The sequence below is a fragment of the Mytilus edulis genome, chromosome 5, assembly GCF_963676685.1.
Source record: "Mytilus edulis chromosome 5, xbMytEdul2.2, whole genome shotgun sequence".
Classification (NCBI taxonomy): Eukaryota; Metazoa; Mollusca; class Bivalvia; order Mytilida; family Mytilidae; genus Mytilus; species Mytilus edulis.
The window spans coordinates 68,062,668-68,076,684 of NC_092348.1; the positions used below are offsets into that span (position 1 = coordinate 68,062,668).

The 14,017-nt window shown below is 32.7% G+C and overlaps 1 protein-coding gene across 1 annotated transcript in view; it reads left to right on the forward strand.

Annotated features, from left to right (window-relative positions):
* Positions 1–7,763: 7,763 nt before the first annotated feature.
* LOC139524336 (electroneutral sodium bicarbonate exchanger 1-like) overlaps positions 7,764–14,017 on the forward strand; it is a 48,450-nt gene continuing 42,196 nt past the window's right edge. The window contains exon 1 of the mRNA XM_071319098.1: positions 7,764–7,886. The gene's annotated coding sequence lies outside the window, so the exon portion shown is untranslated. The remainder of the gene's footprint in view (positions 7,887–14,017) is intronic.

The window sequence follows — 14,017 nt, forward strand, 5'->3', positions numbered from 1 at the left end:
TAAATTGTTTTCAATGTCTTATCGGGGCCTTTTATAGCTGACTATGCGGTATGGGCGTTGCTCATTGTTAAAGGCCGTATGGTGACCTATAGTTGTTAATGTCTGTGTCATTTTAGTCTTTTGTGGATAGTTGTCTTATTGGCAATCATACCACATCTTCTTTTTTGTAAGTAGTCGAACTGCTGTATCACTAGCATGTCAACACTTAGGTGTGCGATTTCAAATCCCGTACGTGGCAGGTAAGCTCGACTCCATTCTTAATTGACCATAATTGTCTGTTTTCCAAACGAAGGTCAGGGGGTCTCTCCGGGCACTTCGGTTTTCTCCACCAATTTAAACTCGACGCCACGAAATAGCATAAAAGTGTTGAAAGTGGTGCTAAATAACAGTCAATCAATCATCCATACCGGTATACTTAGGGCCTCTAAATCTATATATTTAGTTTCACAAAGTCAATGTATGAAATCAGTATACAGAGATAAAAATAATAACTATTTACAGTATATACAAGACAAGAGAGAGAGGTTTCAAAATTACTAGGCCAGCTTGAGGACAAACGCACGTGTTTATATTTTTTTTATAAACGAACAAGCTGAAGTTGAAATTTTACAGAAATCTTATACATCCTTCCTGTTTTCAAGTTTTCGTACAAGGCTTAAGGCCTAATCGGATAAATGTTTTTTGTCATATTAAAATTTCCCGTTTTAGTAACAACAATTCCTAAATTGTCTTATCATCTCAATGTTAGTATCATTGTAAGAAAGTCGGAGATTTTTTGGCTTCCGTCCAAAAAAAACACCACTAGAAAGCATTGAGTTGAGTCTGCAGGTCCTGTGCTGTTTCAGCTAACAACACTGTGTCATCTGCAAACAATATAACAAAACACTTAAGATATATTTCTTATTCTCTTTCCAGATCTTCTGGTATAGTTCTGTTAAATCCTGTAATATTTTTAGTCACTAAGAAATTATTTTAGTCAATCAAAAGTAAATAAAATAGTAAAGGTGATCAGTTTTCTCCTTGTCGAACACCATTGTCACAAGCAAGCAAAGTATTCCGAATTATAATTATACCACTGTGTATCATCGGTACAGCGGATATAGCTTTATAGGTACGTCGAAGCGTGAAAAAACTATATACCGTACATTCATTTAACTATGCACCGTACAGAAGGATTTATGTGGTCAGCTCTACACAACGCTTCTTGTCTGAATAAAATTTTGAAAAATAAGATATGTATAAAATATTTCAAGGCCAATTATTGAAACAGCCATACTTATTACGCACAAACAGTGGCCTTCAATCAGAAAAAAAGTTGCAACGACTATATAATCATATCGGATGAGACGAGCGCCAACTTCTTTGACAAGTATTTGTACATGTTTTTAGTAAGGGTTCTTGTTTTGGGCAAATAGTGAGACTTCTCTAATCACCAACCTACGACCAAATCATTTCTTAAAACCACAAATATGTTTAGATTGAAGTACACATTGATATAATGTAAACAAAACGAAGATTTTCTTACCGTGTCAGAAGAAAAATCGATCACGACCCCTTGGTTAGTTCCTATATCCGCTGTACCGATGAAACATGGAGATGCCAGCGAGTGGGTAAGTGTTGAAACAAAAGTGATGACACAGTAATAAGGTGGACACAGTAATGACAAGGTTAATGCGTTTTATTCTATCTTTTTTTTAAAGAGACGAAAAAGAGGAACAAAATGCAAAAAACGGGCGTCACCCCATTCATCTCGGTTGGAAAATAAAATATTAAATATCCTAAATTGGAGAAAGTGTGTCAAAGTGTTTTTTCCCCCTTTTAACTCAATAACTGTATCGTCTACGTAAAATCCGTTGCCATTACCGAAAAGGATCAAAAGAAGTATCACAATGGGAAAATCCGATCTAATCGGACGAAAAATTAAATCTAAAACACTTCATCAAGAATCAACCCCTTGCATCTCGGAAATTGTTGACGCTACTCCAAATCTGTTGACATACTTGTACTTATGTTTCAGAATGAATTTTACTAGCAATTAAAAAAATCTCCATTAAAATAAGTTGAAAATAAACAATCTGTATATGCAAATATGTGCTCATTGTTGAAGACCGTACGGTGACCTATAGTTATTAATTTCTGTGTCATTTGGTCTGGTGTGGAGAGTTATCTCATTTGCAAAGATACCACTTTTTCTTTTTTTATAATTACCCACATAGACATTTCGCATTTCGCGGACACTACGTCGACTAAGCTTGCAGTCTTCGAAATTGGGTATTTTCTCACATAATTGGCGTTTTCTGTGGAAAAAAGATAGGTTCAAAGACAAATTAAAAGTAAAAAACACTACATGTAAACGTCATATCACAAATATTTCCGACTTTGTATGGTTTTAGAGGAGTTGCGGCTCAATGAAATCGGTCTCTTCCTTTAGTAACATAGATTATATGATATACTAGATTGAATATCATTGTACATATTCAATACTACATTATTCATCTTACCCTTTACAGATTAATATTATTCAATAACATTTTATAAAACAAACCATCTCGCCATATTATGCATCAGTCACTGAGACAACTCTCCATCCAAGTCATAATTTGTAAAGGAAACAATTACAATTATAGGTCATAGTACGACCTTCAACACGGAGCTTATGCTTAAACCGCAAGCTACAAAGAGCTCTTAAATTTGTTTTATCATTTTCTCCACAGCCGGGAATTTCTTCAACTAGCTCCTGTATTAACTTATCTTAATCTTCAACCGGAATTTTTGAAACGTTGATTTTGTTTTGTCTCATTTTACTTTTAAATTGAACTTTCTCTAGCGATAGACACATGTTTGAGCCGGGTTAATAGTTTACAGAAGCAGATCGGAATCAGTTATGACGTAGACAGTAATAATTCTAATCGTAATCATGTTCATTGACCATAACGACGATGAAAGCACATCATATAATGACGTTTCGACACCATATAATGAAGTAAACCTAACCACATCATATAAGATCACAAGCACGTAATATAATGACACAACCACATCATATAAAGATGTTTGCACGTAATATAAAGGAAACTGCACATCATATAATGATATGTACACATCATATAAGGATCTTTGCACATCATATAAGTATGTTTGCACATCATATAAGGATCTTTGCACATAATATAAGTACATTTGCACATCATATAAGTACATTTGCACATCATATAAGAATGTTTGCACATTATATAAGAATGTTTGCACATCATATAAGTATATTTGCACATCATATAAGTATATATGCACGTCATATGAGTATGTTTGCACATAATATAATGATGTTTGCACATCATATAAGGATATTTGCATATCATAAAGGATATTTACACATCATATAAGGATATTTGCACATCATATAAAGGTGTGTGCACATCATATAATGACAAGTGCACATCATATAAAGGTTGAAGCACAGCATATAAAGGTAAATGCACATCATATAAAGGTAAATGCACATCATATAATGAAAATGGTCATAACAAGACAGTGTTGGCGTTCCATATCAGTGTGTTTCAATAACCTTTCTCATAACCTTCAATCATGATTGACGATTATTTTTAAAGATTCGAGGAAGTAATTCATCATGTCTTGCATTTTGTAAAAAGGATGAATATTATTTAAGATACAATAGATATAGGAAGATGTGGTGTGAGTGCCAATGAGACAACTCTCCATCCAAATAACAATTAAAAAAGTAAACCATTATCGGTCAATGTACGGCCTTCAACACGGAACCTTGGCCCACACCGAACAACAAGCTATAAAGGGACCCAAAATTACTAGTGTAAAACCATTCAAACGGGAAAACCAACGGTCTAATAATATCTTTTACAGAAAAATATATATTGTGTACATGTGCTTACATCTTCTACATTTGAACATTAGTCGAACTGTGTTGTATATTTGTCTCATGGCAATCATACCACGTCACTTTATTTATACATTTGTATATCATCTGGCTTTACTTCTATATTTTAAAAAGACTTAAGGGATTTTTTTTATCCAATTTACGCATACAGGACACATACATTTTTTTACAAATCGACTATGAACAGCGCCTTAATCAAGACAAATCGAAAATTTCTTATATAAAGTTAAAACTTTAACCTTTGTGAAATTCCTTTGTAGATAATTTAGTGTCAAAATCCCTTAAATGTCCTTATGGAATAAAGGTTGCTTCTTTTCTTTAATAATTATATCGATTTTTGTTTATGTCTTGCATTTTGAAACACTGGTAAAGATGATGATACTACTGATAATAACTAAATATCAAATTAAATCAAAAAGCACAAAAAATAAAATGCCAAATCCGAATAAGGAATCCGAACTTTGCACGAGAGAAAAAAAATTTTGCTAAATTACTGTTCTTTTCTCTTTTTCGTTTTTTTTTTTTTTTTTTTTTTTTTTTTTTGGTTATGTTTTTTGTATTTATTTTTGTTATTGTTATTGTTTTTGTTGTTTTTTTTTTCTTTGTTTTTTTTGTTTTAGATTTTTGTTTTAGATTTTTTTATTTCTATTTGATTTTTAGTGATGGTTTGATCAAGGAACAATATATCAAGATATATGTTCCTAGTTTGATGGTTAGATAAAAATGGAGTGGTAAATATGTTATTTATGTTGTTATTGCAAACTAATATATCCGATATAAAGTTTTTAAAAATCAGGCCGACAGACTTCGAAGGATAAGTTTCTAAAATTTCCTTGAAAACTGCTTAAATTGTTATATACGACCAAAACTCTTGTACACAACATTGGCGGAACCAATTGAAACCCCCATTTTTTTTTAGACGATCAATGCATTTGAATAGGTGCATTTAGTTGGACCCTCCCCCTTTTACTCTGGGTTGGGACCCCCCCCCCCCCCTTAAAATGGCTTGATCCGCCACTGCACAACCAAAACTCTTGTACACAAACAACTCTTGTACACAACCAAAACTCTTGTATACAACCAAAACTTTGCTTTAACACTGACCTTTATTTCGCGTGTTCAAATTGTAAAAACTTAAAGAATTCTTTCAGAACAAATCATTTAATTTTGGATAGATTATATAAAAGATAAAACAGTAAATATGAAAAAATATGAAAAAATGGCGACAGATTAAAGTCAAGCAAACGTTTTTCTTGTCTCTTTAATTTACAATCCGAAAATTTGTTGAATCAGGCAAAATCACGTGATGAATTTGTGAATTAGCTAGAATAAACTGAAACGCACCAAATAGGTAGGAATAACACTATACTGTGTTACATAACACTGAGATATAGTATTTGCAAAATAATAATGATAAAATAAAAACTACACATACTTGTTTCCCCTGATTCATGATTTTATAAGTCTTTTCATCGTCAAAACTCAAAACTTATTTTTATCGCTTCTTTATCAAGAACCGTCAACATTTCCTTCGTAACCACACATGCTACATGAACATGCAAAAGTAGCAAAATATGCATACTGGAAACTAGGTTGTATCCCTCAGTAGACTATATTCAGATTTTTTTTATGTGCAAAGAAATCTCCGTACTTGCTTACATACTGGCTCAAGTTATTTGATGCTTGGGTTTGGGTTTTTTAACGTCCAGTGGCAAATATATTCAGAACGATGAATGAATTGTGTTTAGAATTTAATCATTTTTTCAAAGATAATTTGTATTCTTGTCGTATTGTGGTGTGATGATACTACCTTGCAACAATAATGCAGAATACACGCTACATAGGTATGGTCAAGTGATAACTAAATTAAATTCTTCCAGCAGTTTCCAATTTACTTCCCATCTTTCATTTAAAAAAGTATAATAGTTATCCCCATTTGAACGGCAACTGTTTCAAATCTGAACTTTTAAAAATCTGAGATGTCGAAAACATATTCTTTCTAATAAGTATCTGCTTTAAGAAATCAAATATTTAGCTTAGAATTAAATATATAAGATTTTCAATACTTCCTTTCTACTCCTATGATATCGAAGAATTTGTCCTTTTGTGAAGCGCTGATTTACATGTATAATGGGTTACTGCTCTTTGGTCGGGTGGTATAATTTTCATTTCCATTCCCTTTTTTATTAATGAAAGAGAAGCAAATGTTTCTTGAAATATGCCATGTAATATTTAAAAGTAGTCAAATATTTGTGGAGTAAAATGAATCAGAAATCGAATGATATATGATTTAGTAACAGGAAAATGAAAAGAAAAAACTTGCTGATCCAAGTTAATGTACGCATTTTTCATTTTCTCTAAATGGAATGAGAGCTTAGTATACCAACCATTCGTAGTAGCAACTTGACCTGCATATGGGATATACTTATTCGGTAATGCAAGCTCCTACTCAGACTTTGTCTGAGCATAAAGTTGAAGAACCAGGGGTATGTCAAAGAATGTGTCGTCCTTTTTCTGATAAAAAAAGTTCTTCAGAAGGTACTTATACCTTGTTGGTAAATATTCAGTATCAACTTCACAAATAATACATGATGGTCTTGGTGTATAGATTCTGTGTACTGACGTTGTTTATATTCTTTTATTTGTCTTTATTTTAATATAAAATATTACTTTTACTGTTTGTTTGGTCTGTTTTTGGTGCCATCCGTTCGACGTGGCTCAGTGCTTATACATCCCGTCAATATGTTGTTTGTATTATCCATCATTTTTTGCTAGTATGCTTTGTTCGTGTAGTTTTCAAGTCATAATATGCAATCATTTACTATTAAGTTAACACAAATCATTTCGTAAGCTAAAGGATATTTTATTTAAATTCTTTCTGAAGACATGAATTTATCGAATCTTAAAACCCTGTCGACAATTTTTTTCCTCTCTCACTCATTTGGGGCTCTAGAGGTATATCTTAATTTATATTGACGTATCAATCCCTATTTGTGAAGGTCAGAATGGGGGGGGGGGGGGTAATTTTGTATTCTTTAATTTGTTTAAGCCATGTGTTCTCTAATCTTTACATTTTGTGCCAATTATTTCTTTTTTTATATTTAAGTTTTTAAGGCCTTTTTCGAAAAAAATTATAACCTCTTGGTTTTTGTGCAATTTTAATTTGAGGTCCCTGTAATAAAATTGTAATGAGGATGCAATCTTAAAAGTTTACTTCTATGCTCAAGGATCCATGTTGGAGAAGAATTGTTTTCAATACTGACGTATGTTGCAACTGGCATATTAAGTTCTATTGGTTTGCTCAAACGGACAAGAAATAATAGGTGGCTTTATGTTATTAAAGGGCGGTATAAAGTTTAGAACGATTGAATCATTAGATTAAATATAATACTATATATAGGTAAGTTAATAAAATCAGTACCTCTGGGAATCAATTCCCATTTTTATGAAAATGACTTTTATGACCTTCAAGGTTATCAATGCGATGGACAAAACGCTTTAATGATGTCTGTTGTCTGGTCAGGAAAAAGTAGAGAAGGTCAAAGCATACATATAACAATATGTACGTGGAGAAAGACTAACTCAACTATAAAATACAATACTACAAATCTATAATCTCGTCATCTTTTGAATAATAAAGATAATTAAATGATATCCTTCGAAGAAAAAGAAATTTAGATAAGAAATGCCTATTTGCGATGTCCTTCAAAAGTTATTGACTTAAGTCACTTAACCAATTAGAGGGTTTAAAAGTATATATAAAGTATACCTAAAATAAATGTCTTGTTTATCTTGGAGATAGAACCATCCAGTTCGTCTTTCCCAAACTCCTGTTTGTGTAAAGAAGTAGATAAAAGTTTATACACAGCTTGAAGTTTTGTTGAACGGGTACGACACAAGATATTGTCTATTATTATTTGAGTGTCAAAGAAGTATTTGCAACTTCCACAAATGACTAACTACTAATATTTAGGTGAGTAAAACAAGCAAATACTTTGCATTTTGTTCTCCAAAGATGCATGCTTTTAATGATAGATTTTAGATAAAAACTAATATGATTCTTTAGCAGGATAGAAAATTTAGGAAATTCAGCCCCAGTAAAGCATCATTATCATTTTTGATTAGAGTTTTTATCTGTTCTATTTAAAAAAAAAACCATTCACAATTTCACCGGCTGCCAATATCATTTTTTTTAATTGTTCAATAGAAGCTCTAAGTTGATATTATCAAACGCCATTGACGAATTGACAAACAAAAAAGTAAATGGATTTATAATTATAAAAAAGCAAGTACAATCATCATCTTTGTGAAAGAAGCTGAAACATAATGTTTATGCATATGTCTTTTAATTGTATTGCTAAATATTAAATGCAATAAATACTAATGTAGATATACAGAAGCCTATACGGAGGATCAGCAAACAGATGATATATATACTAGATTTATACATTTTGAATATGAAATGATCAACATCTACCAAAATGATTACGTGTATTTTAAGAAATGCGTCGAATACATGAAGCAAAAATCAGAAGCTGTTTTGCCGTATTACTTAGAAATGTACAAAGAGCCCCGCTGTTGACCTCATAGATACAGAATATTAGTTTTTTAGTCCAGCACTGGAGAAATAAAGTCATGCGCTGCATATTTGAAGCCCACCGCTGGAGATGTAACGTGCAGCCAACGCTGCACGTTACATCTCCAGCGGTGGGCTTCAAATATGTTTGTGCTGAAGTTAAAATCCAGCGCTGGACGTAACATCTTCTGCCCCTGACTTTACATCTACAGCGCTTGACTTTATATTTAACGCGCTTAACTTTATATTTACAGTGCTCGACTTAAAATATCTCCAGCGCTACATTTAATATATTTTTGCTATATTTTTAAATATCTGCAGCGTTGGTGGACTGCGTCTATGTAGCACTGGACCTAAAATTTACAGTGTTCAACTTTAATTCTACGATGAGAGACTTAAAACGAAAATTATATATGTGTGTATGAGACCAACAGGGCTCCGTTGAAATGAACCTTGGAGAAGAAATACATGCAAAGCGATTCATTTGATATAATCAAATATTTGAATAGTGTTCCTGTTATTCGGACCATATTGTTTTGAACTTATAAGAAATAGATCGATTATAATATTTTAAGTAACTTTTCGTCCTCTTTAAAAGAAATATATTCGATATTTCAGAACGTTACGCTTTTGCTAACATAGTTGACGTAGCATTGGCTGTAATACCGCAGTCCCACTAGGCCACAATTGCGCTACGATCTGTGAAAAAAAGATCATGTTCAAAACAATCGTGGTGCGGTCGTGGCGAAATCAGGTCGTAGTAGAAGCGTAGTGAAAGCGCAGTAAGATCATGGTAAGATCGCAAAGGCCGCTGTACCATCGTAGCGAGAGTGTAGCGAAAGCGTGATTCTATTCGGAGAGACTGCGCTACGATCTCACAGCGACGTTATTACGACCTCACTACGACAATCACGTTCTCATCGCGACCAAACTACGCTTCCACTACGACTATACCACGTTTACACCACGCTGTTCAATCAAGACCATGTTATGGTTCTAGTACGACCTTGCCGCCCTCATCGCGCTCTTCCTACGACATGACTACGTTCATACTACGACTTTCATTCTTATTGTCATTTTTGCATATAATATATTAAATCTCTCCAGGTTTTGTTTGTCTGTATGTAATAAGGACTTCTTGTCCATTTTCTCTAACTGCTCAACCATGCCACATTATGTAAGTATGTGCCTATTCCAAGTCTGGATCCTGTAAATCAGTGATTGTCGTTTGTTAATGTGATATATATATGTTTCCATTCATCTTTTAACATAAATAAAGCCGTTAGTTTTCTCGTTTGAATTGTTTCACATTGTTATTTCTAGGCCATGCGGAATGGGCTTTGCTCATTGTTGAAGGCCGTACGGTGACCTATAGTTGTTAATTTCTGTGTCATTCTGGTCTCGTTTGGAGAGTTGTCTCATTTGCAATCATACCACATCTTCTATTTTTTTGTTATATTCACACATCTGTGTCATCTCTACTATCGTTCACTAAAATATCGTCATTTGAGTTTGATGGACCCGGAAAAGGTTGTAATTCAGGTTGTATTAGTCGTTCCGACATCTTTGCTGGATCAGGGTTCGTAACTATCAGAGCTCTGTCTGCCTCTGAATCAACCCTACCACCACGCCCACGTGTTCTAGTAGATTTTGGTGGCATGACTGTATTGTTTCCGAGAAATCTACGTATTAATCAGAAATAGAAGGAATGGAACTGTATTGATATGGAACATGATTTTGATATTATTGCTGAGAACGTGGTAAGATCGGTATTAACGTAACGTAGTATAATCGTGATAAGAACGTGCTATAATCGCAGTAGAAGCGTGGTACGATCGTGTTGCAATCGGATAACTCGTGGTATGGTCGCATTGAGAACGTGATGAGCGTGAAAGTTCTTGATAAGCGTAGTGAGGTCGCAGAATAAGCGCGGTGAGAACGTAGTATAATCGTAGCGGGATCGTTGTAGAAGCGTAATGAGGACGTAGTATCATCGTGAAAGCAACGAAAATTTACATTTTCATGCCGCTCATACCGCGACCTCACTACGATCTGAATTTATTTTAGTTTGCGGTGAGCGTGGTTCGATCGTGGTCTAGTGGGACTGAGTCTAAAGATTTAAAAAACGCAATGAAGTTGTTGCGTTCGTAGGCTTTTCCGAGTTTTTAACTGCACCTAGAATCGTAAGAAGCAATATTTTGAAAGGTTTAAGAAATATAAATATGAGATGAGCTATTAAACGAGAGTGACCTTACCAGAGTAGCCAAAACATGGCTAAGGAAGATGACATGCACGATTTTGTATTGCAAAGTCACTATTATATCATTTCAAAATTAATTGCCAATGGCACATGATCATTTACTGGGCAAATAATAACGTCACAATATATAGAGCTGGCGGCTACTAAAAGATGAATGAAAAAACTCACTTTTCTAGGTATGGTAGATATAAATATCTGTTTGTTCTAAAGACAGCTTGGTCAACTTGCTTGCGATGGTCAATAAGTGTAAAACTATATGAATTTATAAATTGATATAATTAAAAAAAAAAAAAAAAAAAAGTAGTGAATTAATTTAAATTTCTCTGGATGGCAATAGCCCCTCCTTTATTATTTGCATCTAGCTATTTTACTGAAATATAACATGATAGATTTTTTTCCTTAACTGCTAAAAAGTCAGTCAAGAACTTGGTCGATCTTGTGGACAAACTTATTTACCTACACTAATGATTACAGCAATTATGAAATTGGACCCGGTTAGCTCTTCATCAAATCTATTATGCATATATGTTTACATAAGTAAATAAACGTTTTCAAGTGGTATTTTTTCTTAATTTTGGTTTAATATTTGTCTGCTGAACATTTAATGAATAAATTGACTTAATAATGTTAGTGTGCTGTTAATATTTGTTTAACTTAATGTATGAATTAAAAGGGTATCGCTTTAATACAAATAAGGTCATTATAATCTAAAGAAACTTTCCTTGGTTATTGCGACCTATTAAAACTAAAATAAATTAAAAAAAACATGAATATGAATGATTGAATTACGTACATCTTTACTTAAAGGATTTATATATTTACTTTGAAACAGGATTCCAAACTACTGAAATCAAATTGTATATATTATAAATATTGAAGGAGACAGCAATTATGGATTAAATTCTAAGGTATCCTTTAAAAGTGACTTTAAAACAATTATTTATCCTACATTCAAAAATTAGAAAGTAAATTCCAAAAGTGAATCTGAAATGATAAAAAGAAAAGAAATGTTTGGGGTAGGTTAACTTTTGGATTAAATGAAATGTTTGGGCGAATAAACATGAAGCTTAGTACCCATGTCAAGTTCCTTGTGAAGTGGGCCGTTCAATTTATATGTCAAATACGAGCGTTGACCTTAACATTATTTAAGTGGAAGTGGTTTATGCGGTCATATGAGAACATTCTGTTTTATTTTATCATGTGGCTGTCTATCCATATTTCATTTATTTTTTTTATTTATCTTCTATATCATTTCATTTTCTTCATAGCACATAAGGTAAATATTTAAAAACATAGATATTTTCTTATTAAGTCAGGTCCAATAACATATTTCAACAGTTTCATGAGTTTAATTTTAGATAAATATCTATCAATTTGTAAGAATAATGTGGTTGACCACTTATTGACTAATACCTTAGAACATATCAGTGAAAGTTTATTGTTCAGAATTAAATATATCGTTACTAATCAAATGTATGTATCCCAACATTCCAACTGACTCCATTTTCAGAAAACAACATCTGTAAAAAACATGAACTTTTAGCTACCGCTAAATACAAGCAGAGCCAAATACAATAAAAGTCCCAACTATGTATTGGCTTCCGAAGCTACACAAAACACCTTACAAATATAGATTTATTACGTCTTCAAGCCATTGTTCCACTACTGAATTGTCTATTCTTCTTACCAGTACACTTGGTACAATCAAAAACCTGATAATAAATTGTTCAAATAAGGCCTTCAAAAATGGTGGAATTAATTACTTTTGGAGTGTCAAAAACTCGTTGGAAGTACATGTACTTGATAAATTGCATGCATATATTGGTGATTTTGAATCTGTTCAAAGTTTTGATTTTTCTACCCTATATATCACATTGCCTCACATTCTTATTTAGAAAAAAAATCACACACCTATTGAAATGAACATTCAAAAAGTCAGAATGTGAATATATATGTTCAAACTCTTTTAGGTCATTTTAAGTAGCAATAAACAAAAAAACTATGTCAATTAGACATGCTTTGATACTATATCTGCCCTTGAATTTTTACTAGATAACTTATTTGTTCGCTTTGGAGAGTCCGTATATCGTCAGGTTATCGGAATTCCAATGGGGACTAACTGTACACCACTTATTTGTGGACCTTTTATTGTATTGCCACGAGTCACAATTTATGACAAAAATGAGCAAAGACCAATCGAAACAACATCTGATACACAAATTTAATAATACTTTTAGATATTTGGATGATATTTTGGCTCTCAATAAAACCGACTTCAGTATGTATACTAAAGAAATTTATCCTGTAGAACTTACTTTAAATAAAACTAATTCTAATAATGACCACTGCCCTTTCCTCGATCTTGATATCTATATCATTAACGGAAAACATAATATTAAAATATATGATAAAAGAGATGATTTTGCATTTCCTAGCGTTAATTATCTATTTTTAGATGGTGACATTCCCTTGTCACCATCTTACGGTGTTTGTATATCTCACCTTGTACGATTCGCTCGTGTATGTAACAATGCTTAAGATTTTAACGAGAGAAATTTGTGTATTACTGAAAAAATATTATACCAGACTAGTGTTTTCGATATCACAAACTAGTCAAAACATTTAGAATGAAATTCAAAACAGTGTGGCTGTGGCCATTGATTGACACATTAAATTCATCCATTCACTGGGAAAATTTAGGTGAACGTTTGTATGTAACGACCACTGCTCTCTATGTACTTTTTAAAGACACTTAAACTATGGGGTCACCAAAGGTTCTCAACACCTTAATAAAGTAATTCGAAAAATTAATCAGAAATAACACGATGTTTTGATTTATATCAATTATATAAATCAAAACATAAAGGTTATTCCTGATTAATTTTTCGAATTATTTTATAATTAAAGGCGTTAAGAAACCTTTGGTGACCCCACAGTTTAAATGTCTATCGTAGGTACGTCGTGAACAGTGGTCGTTACAGACAAACGTTCACGTAAATTGTCCCAGTCAATGGATGAATTTAATGTGTCAATCAATGGCCAACAGCCACACTGTTTTGAATTTCATTCTACTAAATTTCATCATCGGTATAAGGACATCATTCGTAAATATAGCTCAACATTTAGACTTATACGTTCAGGTATTTCACATCCAATTTTTTATGGAAATATTCTTTATAAAGCACAAAAATGTCAGTATTCACCTCAGAAGCTAAAAAAAACTTTAAATAGACTTATCAAGAAGGGATATAGTTACGATACTGTTGTC